At 36.5% G+C, this 10,959-nt stretch overlaps 1 pseudogene; it reads right to left on the bottom strand.

Moving 5' to 3' along the window:
- LOC109835151 lies at nt 400–4,907 on the bottom strand (annotated as a pseudogene).

Raw genomic sequence — 10,959 nt, 5'->3', positions numbered from 1 at the left:
ATATATATATATTATATTATATAGAGGGGATATCGGGTATGCTGGTACCAAGCATAAAATTTTGCTTGGTAGTGAGGTGCATATTAGTCTCCCACTTATTCAAATTAGGGGGACCACATTCACATGGGTGAAGGCGGTCCCCTTAATTGAATGACTGTGGCATGGAATGAACACCTCACTTACCAGCATAAAATTTATGCTTGTACCAGGTATACTCATTTTCTCATATATTAATATATAATATATTTATATATATATATATATATTATATATATATATATATATATATATATATATATATATATATACACACTTTGCTCCACACGTAGGATGTATTACTTTGTAACATAAACGTAAGCATCAGCAGACTTGAGAAGAAACAGATATAACTCAAAAGGATCAAATTATACATTACAGATCAATTTTTTATTCGACTTCAACAAGAAAACAATGCAAAACCATGAATAAGAAAAGTTCCTACAAAAACACAAAATTTGCGAATCTAACCTATGAACAGATTCAGCACTCACATGATATGTACACAATCACCTGCAAATTTATTTTATCCAACTTCTGCCACCCACCATATTTTTTGTTAGATATACATGTGTATATATATTTTGTTTACGACATGACTTCACAGTTCATTTCACAGGCCGAAGAGGATCCTCAGATTCATCAGAATTGAAGGAGAAGATATCAGCAGGAGCACTGGTATAGTCATAATTATTTTTGCCATCGGATCTCAATGGCTTGCCTTGCTGATGTTGGTCTAGGTAAATCACAATGCAGGTTATGTCATCATGGAAGTGCCGCCTTATTCCTTTCTCTAATCTTTTAATGTCATCATATCTCATCTCCCTTTTCTTTGCAGCCTCATTTAGTGCCGCTCTTACCAATCTCTTCGCAATCCCCTACAAAATTTTGAAGAATGTTAAAAGACTGAAGTAGTTTTGGAAGACATGATTTCCCTTTAAAACAAAAATTGAAAGAAAACAGAGCATCATTCCATAATTGAGATTGACCACAAATCAAGTAATCAAATATGACAATAACAGAGATTTGAATACAAATAAAAACCATATAGCATGATATCCAAAGAGGGTCCTCGTAGAATCTCATATAGGGAAGAAGAAGAGGATGGTAAGGCCTGTCATATCAGTGGAATCACTATCTAAGTGCATTCACTAGCACAACTGACTGATAATAGTGATCATATTGACAGTTATTATCGATATTGTGCATCAAAATTCGTGATATGTCAGACGTCAACCTGGCTTTCCTCCCCGTATCATATTCTATGGGGAGCCGTCAGTAAGATTATTTTTCTTTTTAACTATTCATAATTACCTCTTGAAAATATAAAAGCTTTTCACCTCAAGAAAATTGAACGGAGGAGAGATGGAAGGAAGCTTACTGCTCTAGGGTTCTTGAAGACCAATTCGACGACAGCTTCATCACTTAATTGCTCCCATAGGCCATCAGATGCAAATATCACAAACAGATCATGTGGCTTAAGCTTTCTCATTCCAATTGAGGGCTCTGCAGTTATGACAGGTCGCTTCAATGGAACAGGAGCTACAAATTGCTGGAATAATGGGTCTCTACTGAAATCGGGTTTCTTCAGATATACATCGCCAATAGACCTTGATACCTGCTTAGAGGGGGGGAAAAGCTTTGATCATTGATATTCATGCTAGATTTCTTGCAGCAATAACAAAAAATTTGAATTATAAGATGGCAATGTGCTTGATTGCCTAAAGATGCCAACAGTTCTCCATATTGCACTTGAATCTATTGGTTAAAGCAAGTAATTTTTGATTAAGTAGCAGAAAGGTGCGATTACATGTGAGTTTGTATAATATCAATGTACTCTGGAAAAATGGCTTCGTTATTTCTCAAAGTAGTGCAACGTAAACTCGAAGGAAGCATCAAATTTCAATTCTATTTAGATCAGAATATCAGTACATGACCATCAGTTTCACATTCGAAGTTAAGAATGTTGAATATGGGACAGGACAATAGGTCGTAATGAGAATCTCACGAGGCATAGAAGCAATACCCTTCCAATTAAAGAGATCACCACTAGAAGGCAAAACATGGAATAGATTTGAATGATTATAAAACAGAATAATTCGGAAAGCGACTAGTAGCTTCTGGCGAAAAGGCTGCAACAACTGATTAGCTATACAATATGATGTGGTCTCAATAACCATGTTTAGAAAGATTCGAGTTTAGTGCTATTAATAATAATGGCGAGGATAAGATTTCCATATAACAAATAATGCTACAACTTGCATAGCTTTCTTACTTTAAAGAATATGATCTCAAAAGCTAATACTGCATAACATTAACTTTCGGAAAGGAGAATTTCAGATGCATAATAACTTACAAAGGAACCATGAAGATATTATTAAGTACAAAAAGAAAAAGAAATAAATTCAGGAATTTTATCCGGCAAATAGAATACAACTTTATAGCAAGTCAAGCTAGCACGAGATGTTAAAGCTCACAGTTGAGCTAATAATAGTTATGCTTCTGAGGGAGAAGAAAATCACATCATTACAGTAATAAAAAAGGATGAAGCATGCAACTTCAGTATCATTAGCTAGAAGAATGATAAGCGAGGTCCCAAATCCCAAGCCATCAAGGAATAAAAGTTTAACTATATATTGAAACAAATCATTCTGTACGGAACTTCCAGAACTATTACTTTTAACTTCATCATTATCAAAAGACATAACTCAAATATTTTAAAACAAATAACTCAATCTATATTGTTTCCTTTATGGACTAAATTGCCCCATTTAGCATAGCTGCGACAGGGGTTCATATCTTATGTTTGACTTGACGCGTAACAGCAAAAATTGGCTACACACACAACAGGATCAGCATATTCACCCAAATACCCCAGCTAAGCTATCTAATAGAACGTAAAATATAAACTAAAATCATTCCCTTTCTAACAAACCTCAACTTAAAAACATGAAAATAAACTTGAGACTGCCTAGAGCAGCAGCATCAGTTTGCTGATATCTTCTCTTAAAATAAAAGAATGTTAAAGTTTTATCAAAGACGAGCATTATTCCTATAGATTATTTGACTGGATAATGATTGTTACAGGGATAAAGGACCAAGAACAACAACAAGAATCTTCACATAACACTCGTGGAGGTCCTACTCCATTTATCCATGTGACATTTCTATCAAGGACATTATTGTCATGGAAGACCTTCATTAAAGTCCAATTCAGTAGCACTGAAGGATGAGCATTTAAATCTTCTTGCAAATAAAATGCGCCACGTGCTGCTGGTGGACAATACCCATTGAAGCAGCAGGAAAATATTCTTTCTTGTCTGGCCTGTCTACCTATCCATCATGGCTGCAAGAAAGTAATACTCCCTTGCCTCACAAAATGATAAACCAAATTCCACATTTGGAAGGAATAATCAATCTAACAAAGAGCTCAAACATTAAATGATAAAAGTTGAAACGGACTCGGTGTCTGCAAACATCTGGCTTATATTTTGTATTGAGCGCCTTAGAGGAATATATCAGATGATAAACAAGATTAACGTGATGGTTATTCCTCCGGAAAAAAGTATTCCTATTGGCCTCAAATCAACCAATCTGCTTTATCTTTGAATACCTATGTTGAGTTGTATTAAATGATTTGCTGAAATCTGACAACTCCTCAGAAAAATTTACAGCCATAATCAACTGTTCAACAAAAAGTCCACGATAATAAGAAGATGACTTATAATTCATTCCCTATTCCGGATTGTAGAATATAAGAAATGTCATGAAACACCAATCTTCCATCTAAGGAACCAACCACGGCCGTTAACAATTTAAGTCATAACCTATGCCTAAAACAATCATACAAACTAGTCCTCGCTCAAAACTCTAAACACAAGTTTTCCCCCTGATATGTGACACTAGATAAATATTAGTGAAATGGATGTTTAAAACAACATAACAAACGTTAGAGTAAGAAAGCAATTTCTTAGTTCCTCATTAATTAGTTCTAATTCAAGTCACATCCAAAATTAGAGAATTCAAAACAGTAGACCACCAACCTATAAATTCTACCATCCAAGTAATCTATACTGCAGCACAACGAAAATTCCAGACAATTTCACTGCATAACACTAGAACCCAATCACCAAATCAAAGATTTGAGACTTTTTCCTCACCTGAATGATCCCTTTGATCCTCCAAACACCTCGGGTATAAACAACAATATGCGAATCGTCCGGATGATTCTCTGCCATCTCCTTCCTCACCTCCTCAACCGCCACATTATGATCTCTCGTCAATCTCTCGGTAACCACTCTCCCATCAACCCCCTTTCGTCCCAACACCGCCCTCGAATCCCCCAAATTGGCCACGTAAATCACATCCTCAGTAATCGCCCCCACCAAACAGCACGACCCCACCGACGCAATCTGCGGCCGAGACACCCACGAATGCTTCACCAAATGCAAGAACTCCTCCTCCGTGGCGTCGAAGGCTTTCTTTATGACGTCCGCCGACAACCCCCCTTGCTCCAACGCGAATTCTGCAGAAAAGTCGAAACTTTGGTCGCATTTTATTGAGAAATTTGAAGGTTAGGGCTAGGGTTCGTACTCTGGAGATGGGGGAAGAGGCGGGAGTTGACGAAGGCGGGAGGGCGCTCGGGTCCGCGGCCGTGGGCCGTCGTATACGCCGACGTTAGGTCCGGCGACGGAGAGTGAAAGACCTGGCCCCTTGGTCTTCCCCAACGAGGGATTGGCTGGACGACGGCGATGGACCGAAGTCGGCCGGAGGAGTGGGGCTTTCGCAGGTTCGAGGTGCCAGCAGAGGGCGTCGCCGGGGCTCAGGCGGCCGAAGCAGCGGTCTAGAGGACGGAACAACGATCGGAGCATCGTCCTTCTCTCTTCTTTCGATCGATAGTAGGTTTGAATTGGAAAGAAATTAGGTTTTTTTTTCTTTTCTTCTTTTTAATTTTATAAATTTCTCCCTTATTATTATTATTTTTTTCTTTCTTTGGTGGAATGGATGTTTGGTGGGGTTTTTATGGTGAGACTTTGACGTGTTCTTCACACCTCACACGGCTCACAGAAGTACGAGCTGGGTGAGGGGAGAATTTCGTTTTGACCCCGACCAGGACTGCAGATTAAATTTTGGCCTGATATTGGGGTACAAATTATTTTGAGTGCCCCCCGGGGCCCCGCCCCGCCCAAGTAGGGAGGCTGAAAAAGTTAGTCCCACATCGGAAAGCAGACACAATCGTCAATTGGTTATAACCAAGGTGCGTAATGCCGCCCAGCGCCAGGGGATGGTGGGCCGTGGACCTCTTCGTTACCCTAACCCGTTTGAAAGCAGAGTTCGCAGAAATGCGAGCCTGATCGTGCTTGGGCTTGTGATTGCCGGTGGTTTATCCCAATGTTTACACCTTAAACAAACATTGATGCTTTGAAGAGGTCGCCATTTAAGTGAGGTTCGAAGGGGGCCTTCGGGCTGATATTCCTCGCCTCACTTAAAACACCATCCCCCATTTTTTGCACATTAAAACCCCTACGTTTAGGTGTCACCCTTAGCGTGCACATGCTCATCTTGTGTAAGGGTCCGTTTGGTTCGCTGTTTTGAGCCATGGAAATGTTTTTCTCCTCCTCACACCCGCTCCACATCGACAAAACCTATTCTAGGGTTTTCGTTTCCCAGCTTTGGTTCGCTTCTTCCCCTCGTCCCTCAAGCTGCGGAAATCCCCTCCACATCGGACTTTTTTCTTCGCCCCATTTCCTTCAAAAACGAGAGGAAATCGCCTCCGATCTGTACTATTGTCAGATCTCGGGTAAATTGGGGGAAACACAGTTGAGGGCTAGGGTCACCTCCTCTTCTTTCCCTCGCTTTTTCACTCTTCGCGCCTTGGGTTCTCTTCGTGGCTTGCGGGAGTTCTCTTCGTGGCTTGCGGGGGTTCTCTTCGTGGCTTGCGGGAGTTCTATACTGTTGATTTTGTCAGATCTCGGGATTTCGTGGCTTGCGGGAGTTCCTATTTGTTGGTGTTTTTGCTGGATTTTGCTAAAATTTGGGATTTTTTGCTGGATTTCGTGGCTTGCTGGATTTTATCAGCGCCTTTATTAGAAAAAATTTGGGATTTTTTGCCGACTTTGATCTTCCTGGAAACTGATTTCAGACCTAAGATATGATTCTCAACTCAGAATTGATTGGTTAAAAATTTTGTATGATTTGAATTATTAGGATGAAATTTTGCATTTTCTATAGTTACCTATAAATTAACAGAAATTTATCTGAAAATATAATTGTAATTAACTAAAAATGTTATTGTAATTAACTAAAAATTATATTAATTATTATAAATATAATTGAAAAGAGAACATAAATAAACTGAGAATTATCTTAAATGGTCGTAAAAGAAACTGAAAATATTGATGAAAATATTAACTGAAAATTAACTTTAGATCTTGTTATGTGTCATTTAAGTTTTGATTATTGACATTGCATATAAATGCTTGGTAGGTATATTAATTATTTCAATTTGATTTTTGCATCGTAGATGGATGGTGATGGGGATTGTACCGATGAACAAAGTGTTGTTAATGTGGTTCAAGGTGCTGCACTATCCGTTCTTGTTATAGTAATTACATTCATAAGGAGAATGCAAGCTAGACGTAAATCAATACGTAGTGGTCCAAGTGAGGAAAAAAAAAAGACAAGAGAGGTCTAGAATTGAACATATAGAGCGTATTTATAATGGTTTTAGTGATAGTTGTGTGAATTATATTAGAATACGGAGTGATGCTTTTGTTAAGCTAGTAAGTATAATGAGGAACAATAGGCTTCTAAAAGACTCAAGGAATATAACAATGGAAGAACAACTTATCATGACACTGAATATTTTTGGTCATAAATCTAAAAATCGCATTGTGAGATCTCATTTCATAAGATCAGGGGAGACAGTCAGTAGATATTTCAACAAGGTTTTACAAGCAATTATCTGTTTGCGTGGACACTACATGAGACAAGCCATCAATGATACTCCCCAAGAGATCGTTAACAATCAGCTATACTATCCTTATTTCAAGGTATATCTACATTTTAACCACAGTTACATGTATAAGCAATGAAAATAAATGATAACTTAGTAATGTGATACACGTATTATAGGATTGCATTGGTATGATAGATGAGACTCATGTTGATGCAATGCTTTCGATTAATCTTGTTGCATAATTTCGAGGCCGCAAAGGTGTTACACTGAATGTGCTTGCAGCTTGCGTTGATTACATAATTTGAGTTTGTGATTTCCTTCCAGGAGGCTAAAAGATGTTTGTGATTGATTACATATTTGAGTTTGTGTTGATTACATATTTGGGTTTGTGATTTCCTTCCAGGATGCTAAAAGATGTTATGGTTTGTGGTTGCTAAAAGATGTTTTGATTTCCTTCTGTTTTTGGTTGTTGGGTTTGTGATTTCATTCCAGCTGTAACAATCTGATGCATTGGTTACATATGCTCGGGATTGTTGGTTGGTGTTGATGGTTGGGTGGTTGGTTGGTTTGTGTTGTTGGTTGGCTAGTGAGTGTTTTCTGGTTGGTTGTTGGGTTTGTTGTTGTGTCCAGGTTTGTGACAACTTCTATTTGTTCAGGTTGGTGGGTGTTTCCTGATTGCATATTCTGTTGTTCAACTTCTCTTTGAGCTCATGTTTGTGCACATCAGTTTTGTGAGCTCTGGTTTGTGCTATATTTTGTGCACATATGACATCTTCTTTTTTGCTCAAGTTCTATGTGTGTTCAGATTTTACGCACTGTTTGTTGATTATGATACTGTTTGTGGGTGTTCAATTTAGGCTATGATGATTGTCAATTTATCTGAGATTAGCAACCTGCAATATCTGTTGATATTGCACTGGATGGCTAACAATGATGATATTGAACAAGTTCTGAGCCCACATCCATAATTCGCATATACATGTGGCTGATTTATTTGACATGATGTCAAGAAATAATTTCAAATGATTTTTTGCACATAAAGTTCAACATGCATAAATTATCAGGTTCGATGCTATTTGCTATGTTATATACTAAAATATGGCTATTCAGGCTGTTTATATGTTTTTATAGGCTTCAGAGATTTTTTTCGCTAATTCAGGTACATATTTCATAAATTTATGAATAATCAGGTTATTACAGGTCTTGTTTATTTTTTTTATTGGAAAACAGTTTGTGTGATTATTTTCATCTCAAACAGGTATGTTTCATGTCAAATCACGTACGCAGTGCATGTTACAGTAAGTTTCATATGATTTTAGGTTTCGTATGGTTTCATTAATACAAACAGAAATTTATAATTCATTCGGGATATTATTATTTTTTCATGATACATTCGTACTTTTATATGATTAAGATTACATCCCATAACTAGCACAAATAATTTTTGTCTATAGTGGGGGGTAATCTTACCATGGTGACTCTAAACACTTTTCCTTCAAAACCAACCTAACACAAGAAAAGTGGGAAATGTCAAATCAACAAAAGTTTTCTCTTTTTTTCTCATGCAAACCAAACACAAGAAAAGTAAATACATTGGTTTCTCACCATTTTTGGGTACGAACCAAACCAAAACAATCTATTTCTTGGAAAAATTTGCAAAACTAAAAACTTGTGTTTCTTTACATGGAATTACATTTTCCTATATCTAGGAAACGAACCAAACAACCCCTAACAATAAACACTGTCAACTAGTTTAGCAATAACAAAAATATTTCCACTGGGAGGATGATAAATGTCAATTTGGATCCTCTTCCTTACAAAGGATGATAGTAGTTTTAATTCTAACCGTTAATTATCTAATAAGTGATTGTGATACATTCTAAATCTAACACTCACCGTATCTACTATGTACTGCACTCATTTCTAATGTACACTCAAAGGAAAAAAAATCATAATCATCCACTAGATAATCAATAGTTATGATTAAATAGCGGTCTCACCGCTAAAATTCTTTGATAGCGAAGATGATCTTAATCTGATAAATATCACTAACAAATTAAAGGATGACAACTTGTTAGTTATCTTTTTTTTTTATCATAACATTCCATAGTAACTGAAACATTGAAATTTGTAACTAGTAATGTATAAGTTTTGTTAGTTACACCTATTCGCGTTTTTCTTCCATATAAATAACAATTACAACCGACAGTGACAGACGTTTATAATTGGAAAAAGTGAATTCTGTGCTATTTAGCCTAGAAAGGTTCTTTTCCAAAGGATTTATGATAATGGATTCTCAGTGTCATTTTGGTAACTTCCCTCCCAGACAAGTTTTTACTTAAACCAATTTAGTTCTAGCTTATTAGAGGTGGGGGTGGATCCAAACAAAACCACTTTAAAATCGTAGACCCGTGTTTTGCCAAACTAGAGCCAGGATTGAAAATGGTTTTGTTGCACTACATCAAATATGGCCAGGACTTCTTCATATCATAGAAAACTAATTTGAAATTTTTATGATACGTGTTAAAATGACTACTCAAATTTATACTATTATTTTGAAGAGTAAGGGTAGCTAAAAGGTGTAAGATTTTTAAGACAAAATGAATTAATTAGCAAAAATTGCCACGAATCAACAAAACCAATTCCCATCACTTTCATATTTCTCACACCCGGCTCATGAGTTCCTCTGCACTCTAAGGGGCTGTTTGGTTGCGCACTTTTTGAGAAAACTTTTCTCAAAATATTTAACAATGACAAATTTGTAATTAAAAGTTTTTTAGAGATTTCTGTAAATTGTGTTTGGTTCAACAAAAAATTTACAGAAATATTTTCTATAAAATATCAAAACCTACCAAATTTTACAAAAAGCAATTTCCTCTCAAAATGAGAGGAAATCACCAGAAATCTGACACATACCATATTTAATTAAAAACCTACCAAATCTTGTTATTTTCTATAAAGTTATGAGCTATTTTCTTGTTTTGAATCAAACAAGCAAAGTACAAAAAACAAGAAAATTGATACTTTTTGATTTCTCAAAACTTTTCCTATATTTTTTTTTAAGAAATACAAGGAAATCATATTTTAGGTGGAAAACATTTCCTATAATTTCTAGAAATCGAACCAAACACCCCTAAGCCGCGCGTCGGTCTTTTAAGATATTTATTTAGATGATTTATGAAGGAAACAAACATATTAAAAAGCGTATAAATGAATGCTGCACGCGGACAAAGTATGAACGCTCATATTTGTCCCCAGTAAATTCTATTTTGTGTGCGGTTGTTGCGAGAGGGGAAGCAGTGTGCGAGATGCTATCTTGGGGCCCACTGTTACAGTAGATTGTCCATTGAACAGCTGTGTTAAGCGAAAACGTGGCGAAGGATCAATACAAAAGGTGTATTTGGCAACGCTCTGAAACTGCGATTTCCGGATACTTTTTTATTTGTCAAAAAACTGAACTAAATTAAAGTTACCCAAGTTTTTTAGCTAAAAAAAAAGTCACTAAACTAATTTTAGTTTGGTCGCCCCTCTTCTAATACCATCTAAAACTAGTTTATGACTAAACTAGGTCGGGACTGATCCTAACATTGTTCTTGATAGATTGCCAAATTAACACATTCAAAGATTTTCCCCCCTAAAGAGAAACATACAAGGAAAGAAGGCTTAGTTTCAGAAACCACCTTAAGTTTGGATTATTATTAGATAACCCCTCATAACTGTTACGATTGTGTCTTTGATTCTTTGTATAACTTCATGAGAATAAGATAGGGTTAGAGATCTATCATGATTAAGAGATTGGGTCCTATCATAATTGGGAGTTTGAAACCTATTTTAATTAGGAAGTTAGGCTAGAGATAGAGTTTTGGTTTCCCTATATATATTCTTCTATTGTTAGAGGAAATCCATGCAGAGGAGAGAGAGAGAGCCAATATTCTTATAATCTAGGGTAAGCAGAGGGCGTAGCC

This window comes from Asparagus officinalis, chromosome 3 (genome assembly GCF_001876935.1).
Source record: "Asparagus officinalis chromosome 3, Aspof.V1, whole genome shotgun sequence".
Lineage (NCBI taxonomy): Eukaryota > Viridiplantae > Streptophyta > Magnoliopsida > Asparagales > Asparagaceae > Asparagus > Asparagus officinalis.
Note: the sequence above shows the minus strand (reverse complement) of the source record. Positions and strands in the feature narration are given on the sequence as shown.